At 46.4% G+C, this 21,099-nt stretch overlaps 2 long non-coding RNA genes across 10 annotated transcripts in view; one reads left to right on the top strand and one right to left on the bottom strand.

Annotated features, from left to right (window-relative positions):
- The first annotated feature begins 1,220 nt into the window (after positions 1–1,220).
- On the top strand, positions 1,221–20,795 carry LOC103351833 (uncharacterized). 2 transcript variants are annotated; one of them, XR_519500.4, is made up of 3 exons: positions 1,221–1,434; positions 4,288–4,389; positions 20,449–20,795. It is a non-coding gene; the product is annotated as an uncharacterized LOC103351833 (long non-coding RNA). The 2 variants fall into 2 exon arrangements; XR_016228278.1 differs by lacking the exon at positions 20,449–20,795 and adding an exon at positions 18,677–18,960 and having other exon boundaries at positions 1,226–1,434.
- The window catches only part of LOC138847725 (uncharacterized), a 37,131-nt gene continuing 20,546 nt past the window's right edge, over positions 4,515–21,099 (bottom strand). For 5 of the 8 annotated variants that reach the window (XR_016228282.1, XR_016228283.1, XR_016228284.1 and 2 more), the window contains one exon: positions 4,515–4,950. This is a non-coding gene — a long non-coding RNA (uncharacterized LOC138847725). Of the gene's footprint in view, positions 4,951–6,769; positions 6,916–10,685; positions 10,915–21,099 lie in introns of those variants that run through there. The other 3 variants (XR_016228281.1, XR_016228280.1, XR_016228279.1) reach the window with 2 other exon arrangements.

Here is a 21,099-nt window from a genome sequence, read left to right as displayed (position 1 = left end):
TTCCTCACCCCCCAGTCCTCACACATGCTTGGCAAAATTCCCACCCCACTGGCATTTTTGCACTGGCTCTTATCTCTGCCTAGAATGCTTTTCTCCCAGATATTCACCTCCTGTAGGTTTCTGCTCAAATGGCACGTCCTCAGAAAGGTCCTCCTTGGCCATTCTTTCTAGAACTGATCCTCACCACTTTATTTCATTCTCCTGACTTAAGTTTCATTACATCAATGACCACTACCTGACAAACGATGTTGCTTAGATTTTTGAGCTTAGATTTTTTCTGTATGTGATCCCAATAGAATGCAGGCTTCATGGGGGCAGAGATTTTTGTCTGTTTCCACATAGCTGTATTCCTAATACCCATAACAGGGTCTGGTACATAATTTGGACAGAATGAATGAATGAAATATGAAAAGTTGTGGTGAAAGACATACCTAAGGCAGGTGGAGGATTCTGCTAACGATCATGCTCAGAGGTTACAAGATTTATTGACCTTCTCTGTGTCCTTGGGGCCCTGGAGAGATGGCCCTTTCCCTAACAGGAATAGAAGGTCTTGCTGTCTCTCTGACCCATAACCGACAGTCAAGGACAACAGCCTCCTCAAACCAGCCCTCCTGCTCCTCGGAGAACTGCAGTTGGGTTCCCAGGCTAGCAGGCCTCTTTTAGACCTACTGTACATTAGCCAAGGAGGTACAAGCGAGCCCAATGCCCAAAGTTTAATAACACTCCCTCATTGTAATGGTAGACACTGCAGGAAAATACATTTCAGCCTAGGAAGACTTCTTCCTGTGTCTAAGACTGCAACAAATACACAGTCAGGATTTTAGTCTTCACTTTGCCCACTCACCCTTTGGGGACCTGCCTGGAACAGTCCATGGCTATCAGCACCAACCAGCTGTTCCCTGTTTCACCACCAAGGGGCGCGCGAGATAAATTAACTGGAACGCGCACCACTAAGGGGCGCGCAGGTAGGAGAGTCCACTCCGGAGGTACACGGGGAGGGGATGTCCATTTTGGAATAACACCTTGCGTGCTTGACAACACTCAGCGTCCTCGTAAACACACCTGGGGCATCAACCACGGTTCCCAGTGGAGGAACTAATGGCCCCGGCCAGGAGGTCTGTACTCCGACCACTTGGTTTTGCTGGCCCATCCGAGACCGCGGCGGCGAACACCCCTTCGTTTTTACATAGACATAGTCAAATCCAGCTGGGGCGCGCAAAGGGGCGAGCATTTGGTTCCGGGATGTGAAGGGTAGTGTCAAGGGCCGTTCTGGGCAATGATTGGGCACCGCAAGAACGCCCGACTAAGCCTTTCCGGGTTCAGGGCAGCTCCAAATGGACCCCTAGTCCCTGCCTCCCTCTTCGTGTACCCAGTGCCCATTGGCCGACTGTTGGGGACCGGCACGATGATTGCAGGACGGAGTTCAGGCGGCAGGTGAGGGGTGTGTGTGTGGCCTTTCAAAGTGTTCACCAACTGATTGTCTCAAACGGGCTGAAGATGCTGCCTTGGCAGAGTTCATCCTAGTTACATGCTTGTAGCTGCAGCCTGAGTCTAGGTGAGCAGGATGATGGGTACTCTCTTCACGTGAGCCCTTTCTGTTTTGTTTACCTGTAACCTCGACGCAACCCTGGTCGGGCACTTTGGGCAACCACCATTATGTCAAAAATACATTCCGTTCCTGTTCAGGGAGCAGTCTCTGAGCTGGTGTCTGCCCCGGAAGTGTGGAAGGCAGTTTTGGGGGGTGTGTATCGCTAGGTATCACATCCCAGCCGTTTGGGGGATTGTGTCTGAATGGAATGTTTTGTCTGAATGGATTTTATGTGTTATGGTGTGAGGTCTCCAGGATCTGTGTGCCTATGTGTCAGGGTGTGCATTTTCTGAGCTTTTAGAGCTTTTGTGTTCCTGAATGTGCCTTCTCTTTGGGGGTACCTGCATCCTAGGGTGTGAAGTCTCTGAGCTGTTTGTGATTCTGGTTTCCAAACTGTGGTGTCTCTGGCTTACTTGGTGTTGGGGGATGGGGGTGGGGAGGCAGCTATGTCTTAAGGTGTAAAGTGTTTGAGTCTTTGTCCACGGTGTAGGGTCTCTGATTTGTCTGGAAACTTTATCTTTTTTAAAAAGATTTATTTATTTATTCAAAAGTCAGTTACACAGAGAGAGAAGGAGAGGCAGAGAGAGAGAGAGAAAGAGAGAGAGAGAGAGAGGGAGAGGTCTTCCACCTGGTGGTTCACTCCTTAATTGGCCGCAACAGCCGGAACTGTGCCGATCCGAAGCCAGGAGCTAGGTTCTTCCTCCAGGTCTCCCATGCGGGTGCAGGGGCCCAAGGACTTGGGCCATCTTCTACTGCTTTCCCAGGCCATAGCAGAGAGCTGGATGGGAAGTGGAGCAGCTGGGACTCGAACCGGTGTCCATACAGGATGCTGACACCTGCTACACCATAGCGCCAGCCCCTGGAAACTATATCTTAAGGTTATATGATGTTTCTGAGTTATTTGAACTTCTGTGTTACTGTTTTGGGGGTCTTTGTATTAAGTTTGGAGGTGTCTTGTGGTTTAAGGGTCTCTAGAGGGTGATGTATATGAACAGTTTTAATTTGGTTCCCAGAGGTGAGCAATGTGGTCTCTTGGGGAGGGACCAGCCTTTGCTACAGTGTTTGTGGTCTCTGTTCTGTTTGGGGGTCTGTGTCTCAAGCTGTGTGTGCTCTCTATAAGGAATTTTGCAGTCTATTCTGAGTTCAGTAAGCTGTTTTTGGTGTCTGTGGGTATCTGAGCTATTTAGGGGTCTGTGTCTCAAGAGTGAAATATCTTCCCTTTGTGAGTGTGAGGTCTCTGTCCATGAACTGTAGATTTTGGAACCTGGCAAACATGATTTCAAAGCCTAGAGCTCCCAAGTCCTGGTTGTGTGATGTTAGGCAAGTCACTTGTCTTCTCAAACCTCAATAGATATAATAATCAATAAAACAGGGCCAGAACACATTTTGGAGAGCATCTTAGCAATGTGAGTAAAGGGTCCCGCTCCCATCCATCCTTCAGCAAGAATTTTCTGAACACCTACTATGTGCCTGGGTACTATCCGAGGTTCTGGAGATGCAACAGAGAACAAAACCAAAGTCATAGATGTGGTCAGTAAATACAAAGGTAATTCAGAAAGTTCATTGAAAAACAGAATTAAAATATGTTTATTTTGGCTCAAAAAAATGAAATCCATGCATACTGCACTGGCCCTGGGTGAGGAAGCTCTTGGTGTGTTCCTGGGTAGCATGCAGTCCTGCAGTAGTGGTAAAGTCTCACGCGGGTTTGGCACGTGGCACTCACTGAAAGCGTCTGGTGTCCACAGCTCTATTTCTCCCAAAGCCTGTGAGGGAGGTGGGGTTAGCCCTACGTTCCAGATGAAGGACTTGAGCCTGCTCACCTGCCCACACCTGACACCCCTAAGGCAGGGGTGACTCTCTGTTGCACCATGGGAGACAGAGGGTGTGAGCCTCACAGCTGGAGGAGGATGCCTCCACACTGAGTGCCAACCAGGCAGCCAGTGTAAAGGATTCGTGACAGGATGGGGACCCTGGCCATCACCGCATTTCTACTTCCGACAGAGGGCAGGACTTCTGGGAAAAGGAACTGAGGTGGAAGATAGAGGAAGAAAGGAGGGACAGTGAGGAAATACATGCTGGCTTCATAGTATTACCAGGACTTGGCCCAATAATAAATGAACCTTTTAAGAGCTAGTCACTCCTCCTCCCTTTTGTGCCTGAGCAGTTTGGTCCTAAAGCCATTCAGTGAGGCAGGGCGAGGCAAGCGTCTGTGTGTACAGGGGCATCCTAGCTTGGAGAATCAGAGCCCAAGCACACTGAGGAGGACATCTAAACCTAGGGACACCTGGAGTGGGTGTCGGGCCCAAGATGGTAAGGAGCACATGCTGGGAGTTGAGGAGAGGAGGCTAATTGTGTTTTAAAAAAAAGATAATGCACATTTTCCATGAACTTTTTTCCCCAAAGAAACCTTTTATTTAAGGAGTACAAATTTCATAAATACAACTTTAGGAATATAGTGATTCTTCCCACCATACCTACCCTCCAAATCTCACTCCCACCCTACCTCCTCCTCCCTCTCCCATTCCCAGTCCCATTCTCCAGGCTAATTGTCTTAAGAATTCTAACTTAAAGGCAGCGCGGAGATCCAGGGTCAGGAAGAACTCTGTATAGAGACGGAGGGCTTATGCGTTGTTGGGCTTCATCAACAAAGTGAATGTATTGAGGAAAACAGAAGCTAAGTCTCTCTCTCTCACTTTTAGAAAAAGAAATTTCAAATATGGAAAGGAGGAAAACTGGAACACTGAGGTGATATACTGGAATTGGAGAGCTACACCTAAACTCGTGGTTTGCAATATATAGATGTGAGTATATGGATATGTGGATGTGCACAGATACATGTGTGTGTATGTGTACATGTATCTATTCCAAACGTCCTGGAAAAAGCAATACCCCAATAGCAATAAGCACACTGACTCCCAGATGTTGGTTTCTTTTTTTAAAATTATTTATTTATTTGAAAGTCAGTTACACAGGGAGAGGAGATGCAGGGTAGAGCGAGAGGGAGGTCTTCCATCCAATGGTTCACTCCCCAATGGGCTGCAATGGCTGGAGCTGTGCCGATCTGAAGCCAAGAGCCAGGAGCTTCCTCTGAGTCTCCCACGTGGGTGCAGGGGGCCCAAACACCTGGGCCATCTTCTACTGCTTTCCCAGGCCATAGCAGAGAGCTGGATCGGAAGTGGAGCAGCCGGGTCTTGAACTGGTGCCCATATGGGATGCTGGTGCTTCAGGCCAGGGCGTTAAGCCACTGTGCCGCAGTGCCGGCCTTTTTTTTTTTTTTTTTTTTTTTTGGTTTCTAAGTGCCATTCTTCCCCCCTTCCCCAAAAGGGAGCCAGGGCTCATTTGAGAAGTGATTGAGTCCAGGGCTGAGGGAAGGAAAGGATAAGATGAGCTTTAACTGTGGTGTCAGCAATAAGGGAATATCAAGGACTGATTGTAGACATGTAAGTTAAACACAGCAACCAGCTCAAAGAGGCTCCCTGCTAGCAAAAGTGGGGATAATTTTAGCATCGAAATAATGATGGTAATGGATTGTACCCCACTGAATAAAATGGGAAAGACTGGGTCAATACTGACACAATTAAGTGAACAAATCAATTGCAAGTTTGATGAAGAATGGAATATTTAAAATATGTGTCAGTCAAGTTGGAAAAGTGCATGTTTAAGCACATATGCCACCTTCATGAAGTGATCCAAATGAACACCACGAGGGATAAGACAAATCAAAGTCACGTGCCACGCAATAGGAAACAATGAAAACAGAGCATCATGTATGCAAAATTCTGGCCAACGATGCGTAACTGGAATCTGAAACGTGGGACAAACCCAGGCCTGGGGGTACTGTAGTTGCCCAGAGTGCCAAGGCCATGAAAGTCAGGAAAAAATGGAGGAACTATTCCAGATAAAAGGACATTAGAGACATGGTAACTAAATGCAACACGTGATTCTGAGCTACATCCTTGTGCTATATATAAACTGCATTGTTAGGAAAATTGGTAAATTGTAATGGGTCTCAGGATCAGGTGGCTGTACTGTAGCAGTGGTAACTTCCTGATTTTGAGTTTAATCATCCTCTTTCTTTCCCCATATGCAGCAGTGTCTAGTCTAAGATGAGGCCAGGTGCAAGACATTTTTTTTTTCCTTTCGTTGAGAGAAGAGCAGTGAGAGGCTGGCGAGGCCCCCTGGTGGCTGTGGTCCTGCTGTGAGCTCCCCTCAGTGGCCGGTACTGCTCAGCCATGGACTGTTCAGCTTTCTGCAATACCGGCCTTTGCCAGCAGGAGGCGACTCACCTCCCAAACCGGGAAGGCCTCAGAAGACAGAGGAAGGAAGAAGAAGGACAGAGGTTCAACCTTCCCTCCAAGTGGGGCCACAGGCCTCTGGGTGCATGAGCCCCAGGCTGCGGTGTCCCTTGGTGCCTCCCTCTCTGTGTGTGGACAGGTGAGGGCAGCCTAGGGCTGGCTTTCTCCCTTCCTCCTGCAGGGCCAAGGATTTAGTCAGTGCTGTTCAGGGTTTTCTGCAGATAGTCTTCTTCTTCCATCTACCAGGAGCTCATTTACATAGTTAAAGGGAGATTCTCATCTGTTTAATGTTTTCTACTTAAAGTTTGCATTATAGGCTCTGTTCTGTAAGATACACTGGCTCAGCAACCTGGATGTCAGGGCACTTTGTACTACAGCTTAGTTGGTCCTGAGAGCACAGGCTTGGATCCCACAGGCCCTGGGGACAGTCCCAGCAGAGCCTGGGGTTTAGGAACCGACCACTAAACCCTCCACTCTCAAAAGCCAGATCCTGGCCAGCTGCCCTCTGCCTGCACCCAGTCCCTTGAATGCCCAGAACCTGAATGCTGGGTCTAGAACTCCTGGTTGGGATCTGCAGTGCACCAGGCCTGCTGGGGTGGGGGAGACCAAGGTCAGGAGGGTCCATCGGAAAGGAGGCAGCAGAACCTCTCCATGCGGCTTGAGGGATGGGCAGCATGGGGAGGGGAGTGCTCCCCCACTACCTGCTCAATGAGCTGTACAGCTGTGGCCCCGTTCCTGCCCCCTGTGAACCTGTTTCCTCCCCTGCACAAGGGGTGTAATTACACGCCCAGCCTGCAGGGGGCGCTCCTGAGCGGAGGGGCACTGAAGCTATGGGTAAGCAGATTTGTGGAGGCTCAGAGTTAGTAGAGGACTGACTTGGGCCTACCTTCCTGGGAATGCTCAGGGCAGTCAGGCAGGGCGAAGCTCTGAGGCTGTGAAGGGAGCCATGGGCCTGGGGACCAGGATGGGCATCTCTGGCATGCTCTTTGGTGGCCAACAGTGTCACTGGCTCTTTTCTGTTTGTCTTCATCTCTATGGCAAGGACCAGTTCAGTGAGCGCATTGCCCCATTGGTTCCTGCAACCCACAGGCAGTCACAGAGCCATGAGTCATCACCACCAGGGCCCCAGGTTAACACTTGGGGGATTCGTTTCACAAGATGACTTGTATGAGGTGTCATGATTTAATATCACCACTGTGTACTTAGGTGTTCCCCTACTGGATGGCTATTGTTTGATTTACATTTTAGCATCATATACTAGCTCAGGTGAGCATTCTTACTCATACATGTAAACCTGGGAGAGATACAGGAATGCTCATGTAGTAACCCTGCTTGTAATAGCAAACAAAAAAACAGAATTAGAAATAGGTAGCCAGCGTTGTGGTGCAGCAGGTTAAGCTGCCATCTGCAGTGCCGGCATCCCATATGGGCGCCAGTTTGAGTCCCCAGCTACTTCACTTGCAATCCAGCTCCTTGCTAATGTTCCTGCAAAAAGCAGAGGAGGATGGCCCAAATGCTTGGGCCCCTGCACCCACATGAGAGACCCGGATGAAGCTCCCAGATGAAGCTCCTGGCTTCTGGCTTCAGCCTGGCCATTGTGGCCATTTAGGGAGTGAACCAGTAGATGGAAGACCTCTCTGTCTCTCCCCACCCCGTTCTCTGTAACTCTGCTTTTCAAATAAATAAATAAATGCAAAAATCTTAAGGAAAAAAACCTAGAAACAGCCCAGTTACACATCCATAATGAATGCATAGGTAAATTGTGTTATGTTGACACCATGGAATACTACATAGCCATGAGAATCAGTGATAATCAATGAACTAAGACACAGGGATAATGTTAAGGGAAAGAAGCCAGATACTAAAGAGGACTTGCTACCTGATTCTCTTATGTAGGGTTTAAAGCTAAATGAACCTAGTGTTTAGGTATACATATGGCTGTGTTAAAATAGTTTTGCAGAAAACAAGGATTCTCATTTGTCTGATAGGCATATTTTTATCTTAAGTTATTAATAGAGGGAAATGAGGAGATGTTTTTTATTTTTTTGGAGATGTTTATTTAAGGGTACAATGTTTGGTTATAAGACGTGTAACTTGGGGCCGGCGCTGTGGCACAGCGGGTTAAAGCCCTGGCCTGAAGCACCGGCATCCTCTATGGGTGCCGGTTCAAGACCCGGCTGCTCCACTTCCGATCCAGCTCTCTGCTATGGCCTGGGAAAGCAGTAGAAGATGGCCCAGGTGCTTGGGCCCCTGCACCCACGTGGGAGACCTGGAAGAAGTTCCTGGTTCCTGGCTTCGGATCGGCGCAGCTCTGGCCATTGCGGCCAATTGGGGAGTGAACCAGCGGATGGAAGATCTCTCTCTCTCTCTGCCTGTGCCTCTCTCTGTGTAACTGGCTTTCAAATAAATGAATATATATTTTTTTAAAAAAGACATGTAACTTATAGGTATCTAATGTATAGCATGGTGACAGTAGTTAATACTGTATTGTTTACTTGGAATTTGCTAATAGAGTGGATTTTAAGTGTCCTTACCACCCACCCACCCCACCACACACAAATGGTAACTATGGATGTGTTTATTTATTTGACTGTGGTAATCACCACATAATGTGTGTGTGTGTAGCATCAACTTGTTGTACACCTTGAATGTATACAAGTTTTATTTTTCAATTAAATGATTTTTTTAAAAAAATCACAAAAGAGGCTGGCGCCGCGGCTCACTAGGCTAATCCTCCGCCTGCGGCGCCAGCACCCTGGGTTCTAGTCCCGGTTGGGGCGCCGGATTCTGTCCCGGTTGCCCCTCTTCCTGTCCAGCTCTCTGCTGTGGCCAGGCAGTGCAGTGGAGGATGGCCCAAGTGCTTGGGCCCTGCACCCCATGGGAGACCAGGAGAAGCACCTGGCTCCTGCCATTGGATCAGCGTGGTGCGCCAGCCGCAGTGCGCCGGCCGTGGCAGCCATTGGAGGGTGAACCAACGGCAAAGGAAGACCTTTCTGTCTGTCTCTCTCTTACTGTCCACTCTGCCTGTCAAAAAAAATTAAAAATTTTTAAAAATCGCAAAAGATCATACAGTAAAGTTGACATTCGGAGTATTCAGTTCTATAAGTTGGAATACATGTATAGATTCCTATAACCACCAGCACAATCAGAAAACACAAATATATTCCCTACCTCAAAGAACTCCCTTTAGCTACTACCCCCATCCTTAAGCCCTAGTGATCTATTTTTTCATCACTCTACTTTTGTCATATCACTGTACTTTTGTCATTTTAGGAGTGCTATATACATGGAATATAGCATGTAATCTTTTAAGACTGGCTCCTTCACTCAGCATAATGTGTATGAGTTTCATGCATGTTCTATGCATCATTATAGTTCATTCTTTTATTGCTGGGTAATATTCATTTTGTGTATGTACCACAGTTTGTTTAGCCATTGCCCATTTAAGGACATTTGGGTTGTTACTTGTTGTTAGTGATATGAGTAGTGCTGCCATAAATATTTGTAGAGATGTTTTGTGTGAACACAAGTTTTTATTCCTCCTGGAAAAATAGTATAGATTTCTAATTGTTCAAACAGCATTTGGAAAGATTATCTTTTCTCCATTGTATTGGATAAAATTCTACAATATTCTTCACACAAATGTGGCCAACTGATTTTTTAAAGATTTATTTATATATTTGAAAGAGTTACAGAGAGAGAGAGAGAGAGAATCTTCCACCCACTGGTTTACTTCCCAGATGACCACAAGGGCCATGGCTGGGCCAGGCTGAAGCCAGGAACTTCATCTAAGTTTCCCACATGGGTGCAAGGACCCAAGCACTTGGGCCATTTTCTACTACTTTTCCCAGGTGCATTAGCAGGGAGCTGGATCAGAAGTGGAGCAGCCAGGACTTCAATCAGCACCCATATGGGATGCTGGCAACGCAAGTGGTAGCTTTACCTGCTTTGCCACGATGCCAGTCCTGGCCAATTGATGTTTACGGAGGTTTGTTTATCTGTTTGCCAATATGATGTTGTCTTGATTACTATAGTCTCATGGCAAATCTTCACTTGATTTTAGCCAAAAGGCCGAGAAGCTATGGCAGATCTTAAAATTGGTGTTATTCTTCCAATTTTGTCCTTTAAAAAAAAACCAAAAAGATTTATTTATTTATTTGAAAGAGTTACACAAAGAGAGGAAGAGAGAGAGAGAACTTCCATCTGCTGATTCACTCCCCAAATTGCCACAGTGTCCAGGGCTGGGCCAAGCCAAATCCAGGAGCTTCTTCCAGGTCTCCCTCGTGGGTGCAGGGGCCCAAGCACTTGGGCCATCTGCTGCTGCCTTCCCAGGCACATAAGCAGGGAGCTGCATCGGAAATGGAACAGCTAGGTCTCAAACCAGTACACATATAGGATTCTAGCATCGTAGGCAGCAGCTTTACCCACTATACCATGATGCTGGCCCCCACTGTTGGCCTTTTTAAATATTTTATTTATTTATTTATTTGAGAGGCAGAGTTACAGATGGAGAGAGGGAGAGACAGAGAGAAAGCTCTTCCATCTGCTGGTTCATGCCCTGACTGGCTGTAACAGCTAGAGATGGGCAGATGCGAAGCCAGGAATCAGGGGCTTCTTCTGGGTCTTCCACTTGAGTGCAGAGGCCCAAGGACTTGGGCCATCTTCTACTGCTTTCCCAGGCCATAGACAGAGAGCTGGATCAGAAATGGTGCAGGGGACTTGAACCAGCTCCCTTATGGTATGCTAGCACCACAGGCAGAGGCTTAACCTACTACGCCACAGCACCAACCCCTCCACATACATTTTTTTTTAAGATTTATTTTATTTATTTGAAATACAGAGTTACAGAGACAGATAGAGACAGAGAGAGAGGCCTTCCATCCGCTGGTTCACTCCCCAGATGGCCGCAATGGCCGGAGCTACGCTGATCCGAAGCCAGGAGCCAGGAGCTTCTTCTAGGTCTCCCACGTGGGTGCAGGGGCCCAAGGACTTGGGCCATCTTCTACTGCTTTCCCAGGCAATAGCAGAGAGCTGGATTGGAAGAGGAGAAGCCAGACTAGAACCGGCATGCCTATGGGATGCCGGAGCTTCAGGCTAGGGCATTAACCTGCTGTGCCACAGCGCCAGCCGCTCCACATACATTTTTAATCAGTTACTCCTGCTGAGATTTTTAATTGGAATTGTATTGTCTGTAAGTTAATTTAGGGAATATTGATAATTATATTGAGTCTGTCAACTCTTGAGCACAGTATGTAGTTCCATTTATTTGTATCTTTAATAAGCTTCTTGTAGATTTTTAAAAGATTTATTTATTTATTCAAATGAAACAGTGACAGAGAAAGAAGAGGCAAAGACAGAGAGAGATCTTTCATCCACTAGTTCACTTCCCAAATACCCACAACAGCTGGGTCTGCACTAGGCTGAAGACAGGACGCAGGAACTCCATTCAGGTCTCCGACATAGGTGGCAGGAACCCAAGTACTTGGGTTATCACCTGTGGCGTCCCAGGTACGTTAGCAGGAAACTGGATGGAAACTGGAGGCGGGACTTGATCCCAGGAACCCTGATATGGGATGGAAGCATCCCAAGCAACAGCTTAACTCAGTGTGCCACAACGCCTTCTCCTCTAATACTTTTCAGTATATAGATCCTGCACATATTTTCTAAGGCTTTTGGGGAAGCTATTGTAAATGGTATGTGTATATATTTTGGTTTTTTATTTTAAGATTTATTTATTTATTTGAAAGGCAGAGTTACAGAGAGGGAGGGAGAGAAAGAGAGAGAGAAGGAGAGAAAGGGGGGGGGAGAGAGAGAGAGAGAGAGAGAGAGAGAGATCTTCCATCCGCTGATTCACTCCTCAAATAGCCAATAATGGCCAGAGCTGCGATGATCTGAAGCCAGGAGACAGGAGCTTCTTCCAGATCTCCCACATGAGTACAGGTGCCCAAAGACTTGGGCCATCTTCTACAGCTTTTCCAGGCTATAGCAGAGAGCTGGATCAGAAGTGGAGCAGCCAGGATGTGAACCAGTGCCTGTATGGGATGCTGGTACCTATGCCTCAGCACCAGCCCCTGTGTTTTGTTTTTTAAATTTAGGTTTCTGGGGCTGGCATTGTGGTGCAGCAGGTTAGTCAGCTGCCTGGGATGTTGGCATCCCATATGAGGTTTCAAGTCCCTGCTAATGCAACTGGGAAAGCAGCAGAGGATGACCCAAATGCTTGGGCCCCTGCACCCACATGGGAGACTCAGAAGAGGCTGCTGGCTGCTGGCTCCTGGCTTTGGCGTGGCTCAGCCCCAGCAGTTGCAGCCATTTGAGGAGTGAACCAGCAGACGGAAGATCTCTGTCTCTCCCGCCCTCTCTCCAACTCTGCTTTTCAAATAAATAAAATAAATCTGGTTTCCAGTTGTTCATTGCTAGAATGTAGAAGTACATTTTATTTTTTTATATTGAACTTATATCCTTTAACAAAGCTAAACTCAGTTATATGTCTTAGGAATTTTATAGATTTCATTTGGATTTTTATATATAGACAAGCGTGTCATCTATGAATTGGAGCCCTTCCCAATCTGTAAGCCATATATTTATTTTTCTTTCCTTGCTGGAGTGGCTGGGACCTCCAGGAAGTCAGAGTGGAAATATTTGCTTCATTCCTGACCTTAGGTGGAAAAGAAAACATTTAATCTTTATTAAGTATGATAGAAGATATGGATATTTGTGTAGTTGTTCTGTAACAAGATAATTCTTTTCTTTTTAAAGAAAAATCTACTTACTTATCTGAAAGGCAGAGTGACAGGGAGAAAGAGAGTTTTTTTGTTTGTTTGTTTGTTTTTTTTTTACAGGCAGAGTGGACAGTGAGAGAGACAGAGAGAAAGGTCTTCCTTTTTTCCGTTGGTTCACCCTCCAATGGCTGCTACGGCCAGTGTGCTGTGGCCAGCGCACTGCGCTGATACGAAGCCAGGAGCCAGGTGCTTCTCCTGGTCTCCCATGCGGGTGCAGGGCCCAAGCACTTGGGCCATCCTCCACTGCACTCCCAGGCCACAGCAGAGAGCTGGAGAGGAAGAGAGGCAACCGGAACAGAATCTGGCGCCCGGACCAGGACTAGAACCTGGGGTGCTGGCTACGCTAGGCGGAGGATTAGCCTATTGAGCTGCGGCGTCGGCCCCATAGTTATTTGATAATATGTGGGGAGCAACTCGGACTAGACTGTTACTGGAATTAAGACTTATTCTATGCATCTGCTCTCCCACAATATGGCGCTGAGAAGGGAGAAACAGCTTCTACACAGCTGCCTCCAGTTCAACCAATAAACTGTAGGACCTGCTCCTGATTGGAGGAGAGCAGCATACTCGGCGTGTGGGTAGCAGAGTTGGGATTGGTGGAAGAGGACTATAAAGGAGGAGAGAGACAACATGCACCAGGAACATCTAAGGGGAACATCTATCTGAAGGAACACCTGTGCAGCCCCCGAGAGAGCCGGCCGGCGGTGTGCCGCTCCCCCGCGGAAGTGGGGAATGTGGCAGGGGGAACCACCCTTCCACGGAGGTGGAAGGGACGGTAGCCAACCCGGGAAGAACCAGCAGCAAACCCGGGGAGGGCCGAGCAGACAAAAGAACAGCGCAGGGTCCTGTGTCGTTCCTCCACGAAGAGGGGGAGCGACATAATGGTGCCGTGACTTGGATATGAAGCCTAGGCAGGGTTTAGTGTCGTTCCTCCATGAAGAGGGGGAGCGACAATAATATAAATTTTTCACCAACTTTTTAAAGACCCTTCATGTAGTAGATAGCATTGATTGACTTTTGAATATTGTGATACCTTGGCATTTCAGGAATAAACCCCATTTGGTCAGGATTTATTCTTTTTTCTATATTATTCGATTTAGCTTGCTAATTCTTTTGAGCATTTTCCATATATGTGTTCATGGAGGAAATTGGAGCATGGTTTTTTTCTTCTACTGATTTTAGTAAAACTGTGGAGAAGTGTTCTTATTCTTCTCTTTCTTTGAAGAAATTGTGTAGAATTGCTATTTCTTCTTAAATTTTTGGTAGGACTTTTCCAGGGAAACCATCTGTGCCTGGAGACTTTTTTTTTAAAGTTTCCAACTGCAAATTTGATTTTCAAATAGATATACATCTATTCAAACTATCTATTTAGAGGAGCTTTTGGGAGTTTGTCTTTCAAGCAATTGTCCCGTTTCCTCTAGGCTGCCAAATGTATGTGTGCACAGAGTTGTTCCTAAGATCCTGTTGGTTTTTTTAATTTTTATTTGCTTATTATCTGAAGTGTAGAGGACACTGGATTGGGCCCTCCAGCCACTTAGAAGTTACTTCATTTCCACAAGTGTCGACTTGTGCCTCCTATATGTCATCCTCTGCTCTCTCCTGAGGACACAGGGATGTAGTGGGTGTGTTTCCACCCTTCTGGGAAGGACCCCTGAATCTGCTGAGGAAGAAGGTCTGGAAACAGAACTTCGGTGCAGTAGCAGCCTTCAGCATAGCTGGTGTGTCCATCAGTTCCCAAGAAACTGCAAGATGAACATCTCCCTGTTGATCATCCCCACTGATTAACAGCTTATCCTGGAAAGATCCTTTGGGTTTGTACATTGGATTTCCCTCATCATATTTCCTCAAGACATGTACAGCTAGAAAATAGTGGTACTGATATGTTGGATCAAACTGGAATCCAAAAGAGAATTGCCTTCAATAATGTGATTTCCCCAAGCAATTCATCTTTAAAAAAATATATATTTTATTTATTTATTTGAGAGGCAGAATTACAGAGAGGGAGAGACAGAGAGAAAGGTCTTCCATCCACTGATTCACTCCCCAAATGGCCACAATGGCCAAACGTGAGCCTATTTGAAGCCAGGAGCTTCTTCTGAGTCTCCCACGTGGGTGCAGGGACCCAAGAACTTGGACCATCTTCTGCTGCTTTCCCAGGCCATCACAGAGAGCTGGATTGGAAGAGGAGCAGCTGGGTCTGGAACCAGCACCCATATGGGATGCTGGCACTGTAGGCAGAGGCTTAGCCTACTATGCTACAGCGCCGGCCCCAATTAGGATTTGTAATTGTCCAGATGAGCAACATTTTAAGCTTCCCTCTATGGAAAAAAATGATTTGTACCCCTCAACTCCCAAATGCTGGTAGTCTACATTAATCATTATAACACCCATAAATGCCCTCTGAAATTTCTTTGTGGGCCATAATGATACACTGGTTATAAGCTTCAGGTTTAGGATTTTAAAAACTGTCCTCAATATCTCAGGCATGGAAAGCCAAGACACTATGGCAAAAAATGACCTAAATGAAAGATCTCTGTGAGTGAGATCTCAGTAGAAAGAACGGGCCATCAAAGAACAAGGTACCTTTCTCTGAAGGGAGGAGAGAACTTCCACTTTGATTATGGCCTTGTCTAAATAATGTTGGAGTTTGTGAACTCAAGAGGCTTCCCTAGCCTTGGCAGTTCATAACAAGAGCTTTGGGTGATTACTAACGTCATAAATAAGAGTGTCAATTGTTAAATCAACAACAGGAGTCACTGTGCACCTTCTCCCCATGTAGGATCTCTGTCCTTAATGTGTTATACTATAAGAATTAACAGTATAACTAGTATTCAACAGTACTTTATACTTTGTGTGTCTCTGTGGGTGCAGTCTGTTGAAATCTTTACTTAGTATATACTAGTTGATCTTCTGTACATAAAGACAATTAAAAATAAATCTTAATGAAGACTAGGATGGGAGAGAGAGTAGGAGATGGGATGGTTTGCTGGTGGGAGGGTGGTTATGGGGGGAAGAACCGTTATAATCCAAAAGTTGTACTTTTGAAATTTATATTTATTAAATAAAAGTTTTCTATTAAAAGATAAATAAATAAAAAACTGTCCTCAAGTTTCTGATTCACATCAGAAGGAATGTTGCAGTTGGTATCAGGACTCAGTGCAGAGGAAATTACATGGCAGCGTGGAGAAGGACACACCATTCCCCAGGAAGGACAGTGGGCACCTTCCTCGTCTGTCCTGCTTTCTGTGATAAGGGGTGGGGGGTATTCGGGGACAGGTGGGGAGTGAGGTGAAGCTTCCTTTCAAAGATAAACCACTCTGGGGCCAGCGCTGTGGTGTAGCAGTTAAAGCCACTGCCTGCAGTTCTGGCATCCCATATGGGTGCCAGTTCAACTCCCGGCTGCTCCACTTCCAATCCAGCTCTCTGCTATGGCCTGGGAAAGCCATAGAAGATGGCTCAGGTCCTTGGGCCCCTGCACCTGCATGGGAGACCCGGAAGAAGCAGCCAGTTGGGGAGTGAACCAGCGGATGGAAGACCTCTCTCTCTGCCTCTCCTTCTCTGTGTAACTCTGACTTTTAAATAAATAAATAAATCTTAAAAAAAAAAAAAAGATAAACCAGTGCCATAGCTCACTGATGCTCAAGATGGCTATGTGGTTCTTTGTGCCTCTTTCCAGGTTGGGATACTAGAGGAAGTGGTTGTGCTAGGTCTTTAAGCTCTCCTGGTAAGCTTCCTGGTGTGGGATGGCAGATGAGATTAGGAAATGGATAGTCAAAAGAAGAAGGGAGCAGGTACGCTCAGGTGATAGGTAGCTTTGGTTGAGTTGAAAGGAAGACATTTGTCCTAAGTTCTGCTGTTGCTCTAGGCTTTGTGTGGAATGACAGGGTGGTATAAGACACATGCTGGTAAGAGGTGGCCCTGAGAAAAGTCAAAGCCATTTACAGATTCAAAAGATTAGTCCCTGCCCCCCATCTCCATTCATCACCCATAAAAAGAAGTGATTTGAAATAAACTGAAGTTCAAGGAGAAAATACTGTCAGGGTTGTGATGTCTTTTCAAGAGAGCCATTGCCCTACCTCTACCCTGTCCTTGTGACTCGTACACTGTGTTCCAGGAATGGTCCACGTGTTGGAGACAACCCTGCCACTGAAGGGATTTAATAAAGTCCCCTGAAATTTTCCTAGGCAGAGCTGTAAAATCTCAGAATCTAAGAGATCATTCCAGCCACACTAAATGGGACTCACAGGGTGAGTCACAGAATTCATATTTTTAAAAAAGTCCCTGGGTTCTGACTTACTTGAAAATCTGTCTCAGACCTACTACTAGAGCAGGCAAATAGTCTTATTTGTCCCAGCTACCAAGCTTCTTTCTCCACTGTGAGGGTGTGGATATGACAAAGGTTTGGTGTGGACTCTGAAGCACAAACCAAAGACCTTCAGTTTAGGAGACTCAGCAACAGCCTGTTACAATAAGGAGGCTCTCAGACCAGTGTCTCCAAATAATATCCAGACTCTAATCCTTTAAAGTGTCCATGTCTAAAAGAATTCTGAGAAAAACAAATTTCTGACTGTGCAGGCCCATGCTGAAATTTTAAAAAGAAAATTGGTTTATTTGAAAGGCAGAGATACAGAGAGATAGGAAGAGAGAGAGCTCTTCCATTTACTGGTTCATTCCCCAGATGGCTGCAATGGCTGGGGCTGGGCCAGGCTGAAGCCAGGAGCCAGAACTCCATCTGGATGGCATAGCAGGTAAAGCCACCGCCTGCAGTTTCAGCACCCCAAATGGGGGCTAGATCAAGTCCCAGCTGCTCCTCTTCTGATCCAGCTCGCTGCTGTGGCCTGGGAGAGCAGTGGAAGGTGGCCCATGTTCTTGGGCCCCTGCATTCGTGTGGGAGACCTGGAAGAAGCTCCTGGCTTCTGGCTTTGGATCTGTTCAGTTCCGGCCATTGTGGCCAATTGGGGATTGAACCAACAGATGAAAGACACACACACACTCACTCTCTCTCTCTCTCTCTCTCTCTCTCTCTGCCTCTCCTTCTCTCTGTGTGTAACTCTTTCAAATAAAATAAATCTTTTTTAAAAAATAAAATGTGAATGAAAACTTCTCTAGGGCATTTGAATTCTAAAGACCTCACGATGTGATTTGTATAATGCTTTGGAAAAGGGAAGTGGTCACTGGATAATGACAGAACATACACATATACAAATTGAAAAACATTTGAAAGCATTTTAAAGACCCAAAGAACTTCATCTTATGGATCCTTTTGGGGACATTAATTCTGTCTGCCAACCTTCCTGCATCAGATTGTCAAGATCCAAGATTGGTGAAGACAGGAAACTGTGGGCAAACTTGCATCAGTGACAGTTTATTTCTTGTATAATTTTCACAATCAGACTTTTTTTAATCTTGTTTATTATTTCTGCCAATAATATCCTTTATGGATCAAATGAATATTGATGATATCAGTATTTTCTAAGCTAAATCATAAGGAGAAAGTAAACTTTTTTTTCAGATTGGAAGTCTGAGGAAAGGGGAAAAGAGGAGAGAGGATGGAGTGTGAGAAGAGGACGTCGAGGTTATGAGGGAGCAGTGAGAGATGTCTGAGAGGGTAAAAGGGAAGAGGAACAATGGGGAAAGGCAGAAAACAGATGAGCTAGTGTTGTGGCACAGTGCATTAAGCCACCTCCTGTGATGCCAGCATCCCATGTGGGTGCTAGCTTGAGTCCTGGCTGCTCCACTTCCAATCCAGCTCCCTGCTAATCTGACTGGGAAAGCAGCAGAAGACAGCCTGTGTACTTGAGCCCCTGGTACTTGGCTTTGGACTGGCCATCCCCAGCTATTATAGCCATTTGGGGAGTGGTTGGAGGATGTCTGTCTGTCTCTCCCTCTCTCTCTCTGTAACTCTGCTTTCAAATAAATAAATATTGTTTTGTAAAAAAAAAAGTGAAATCTCAGGGCCAGTGTTGTGGCGTGATGGATAAAGTAGCGATCAGCACTGCTGGCATCCCATACAGGTGCCAGTTTGAGTCCCAGCTGCTCCTCTTCTGATCCTGCTCTCTGCTGTGGCCTGGGAAAGCAGAAGATGATGGCTCAAGTCCTTGAGCCCCTGCACCCACGTGGGAAACCCGGAGGAAGCTCCTGGCTCCTGGCTCCAGATTGGCACATCTCCGGCCATTGTGGGCAACTGGGGAGTGAACCAGCAAATGGAAGAGTCTCATTCTCATTCTCTCTCTCTCTCTCTGCTTCTCCTCTCTCTGTGTAACTCTTTCAAATAAATAAACAAATCTTTTTTAAAAAAGTGAAATGAAACATAAGATTTAAAAGCTCAGCCAGCGCCGTGGCTCACTAGGCTAATCCTCCCCCAGTTCTAGTCCCGGTCGGGGCGCCAGATTCTGTCCAGGTTGCTCCTCTTCCAGTCCAGCTCTCTGCTGTGGCCTGGGAGGGCAGTGGAGGATGGCCCAAGTACTTGGGCCCTGCACCCGCATGGGAGACCAGGAGGAAGCACCTGGCTCCTGGCTTCGGATTGGTGCAGCGTGCCGGCCGCAATGCACTGGCCGTAGCGGCCACTTGGGGGTGACCCAATGGAAAAAGGAAGACCTTTCTCTCTTTCTCTCTCTCTCTCTCTCTCTCTCTGTCTAACCCTGCCTGTCAAAAAAAAAAAAAAGATTTAAAAAAGCTCACACTTCTGGATACTTGTTGTAGTCCACACATTGTTTTTAGTGTTCATTCATTCTCTCCTTCCCACTCCTCCCTCCTTTCTCTTTCTCTCTTTCTCTCTTTCTCTCTTTCTCTCTTTCTTTCTCTCTCTCTCTCTCTCTCCTTCTCTCTTTGCATGCATTCACACACACACATTTACACAAGGGTTCTTCCAAAAGTTCATGGAAAATGGAATTAAAAGATAAGATTATTTTGGTGCCAGAAACTCCAAAATCCATGTGCACTTTTTCATTACATGCATTTTCTATGAACTTTTTGAGGATGCCCTGTGTGCATGGAGTTCAAACATTTTTGCACCAAGATAAACATTTTTTAATCCCATTATCCGTGAACTCTATGGAGTTCCTCATATGTTAAAGTCACTGGGGCTGGCGCTATGGCATAGCAGGTAAAAGCACTGCCTGCGGTACCAGCATCCCATATGGGCACCAGTTCAGGTTGCGGCTGCTCCACTTCTGATCCAGCTCTCTGCTGTGGCCTGGGAAAGCAGTAGAGGATGACCCAGGTCCTTGGGCCCCTGCACCCATGTGGGAGACCCGGAAGAATTTCCTGGCTCCTGAAATAAGCTCCTGGCTCCTGGTTTCAGATCGGCGCAGCTCTGGCTATAGCAGCCAATTGGGGAGTAAACCAGCGGATGGAAGACCTCTCTCTCTGCCTTTCCTTCTCTCTTTGTGTAACTCTGACTTTATTGAGAGGTAGTGGGGCCTTTAAGAGGTGTTAGGGATGTGGGGGCACTGCCTTCAAGAAGGGATTAATATAGTTCTCATGAGAGTAGTTACCACAAGAGTGAACAGTCATAAAGCAAGTTTATCTCCCTGTTCTGTCTTGCATGTCAGCCCTTCTGCCTTTTCCACCATGAATTGAAGCAGCATGTGGCACTCACTAGAAGTTGAGCAAATCCTGGTGCCATGCTCTTGGGCTTTCCAGTCTCCCGAACTATGGGCCAAAATAAACCTCTTTATAAATTACCATCTCTCAATTATTCTGTTACAGTGACAGAAAACAGACTAACACAATGCCTATGGCAATACTATCAGGTAAGTACTGTTAATGTTATCTCTTTTTACAGATGAGGAAATGACAGCACATAGAGTTTAAGAGGCTAAGTAATGGGGCCAGTGTTGTGGCATAGCTTGTGACACCAGCATCCCATTTGGGCATTGGTTCGAGTCCCGGCTGCTCCTCTTCAAATCCAGCTCTCTGCTACGACCTGGGAAAGCATCAGAAAATGGCCCAAGTCCTTGGGCCCCTGCACCCATGTGGAGACTCAAAAGAAGCTCCTGGCTCCTGGCTTTGGACTGTCCCAGATCAAACCATTGAAGCAATTTGGGGAGTGAACCAGTGGATGGAAGACTCTCTCTCTGCTTCTGTAACTTCGCCTTTCAAATAAATAAATAAATCTTTAAAAAATTCAAAGAGGCTAAGAACTTGCTCAAAGTTACCTGACTAGCAAGGGCAGAATCAGATTTCTGCCCAGGCTAGAGAGAAACATAAAGAGACACGGAATCCAATCCCAAAGCTCTAGAATGCACTGCAGGGTCAATGTTTTCTGGATCAAAAGGCAGGTGGAAATGTTCAACAGCATTAATCAGATTAATCAGATTCCTTGTGTTTGTGGATGGATTTAATGCAGTGACAGACATAGAAACATCCGTAGGCTTACTATTCAAATGGCTGCAACAGCCAGGTCTGGGCCAGGCCGAAGCCAGGAGTCAGGAAT

Source organism: Oryctolagus cuniculus, chromosome X, assembly GCF_051225735.1.
Source record: "Oryctolagus cuniculus isolate XC-2025 breed Fujian yellow rabbit chromosome X, ASM5122573v1, whole genome shotgun sequence".
Lineage (NCBI taxonomy): Eukaryota > Metazoa > Chordata > Mammalia > Lagomorpha > Leporidae > Oryctolagus > Oryctolagus cuniculus.
Note: the sequence above shows the minus strand (reverse complement) of the source record. Positions and strands in the feature narration are given on the sequence as shown.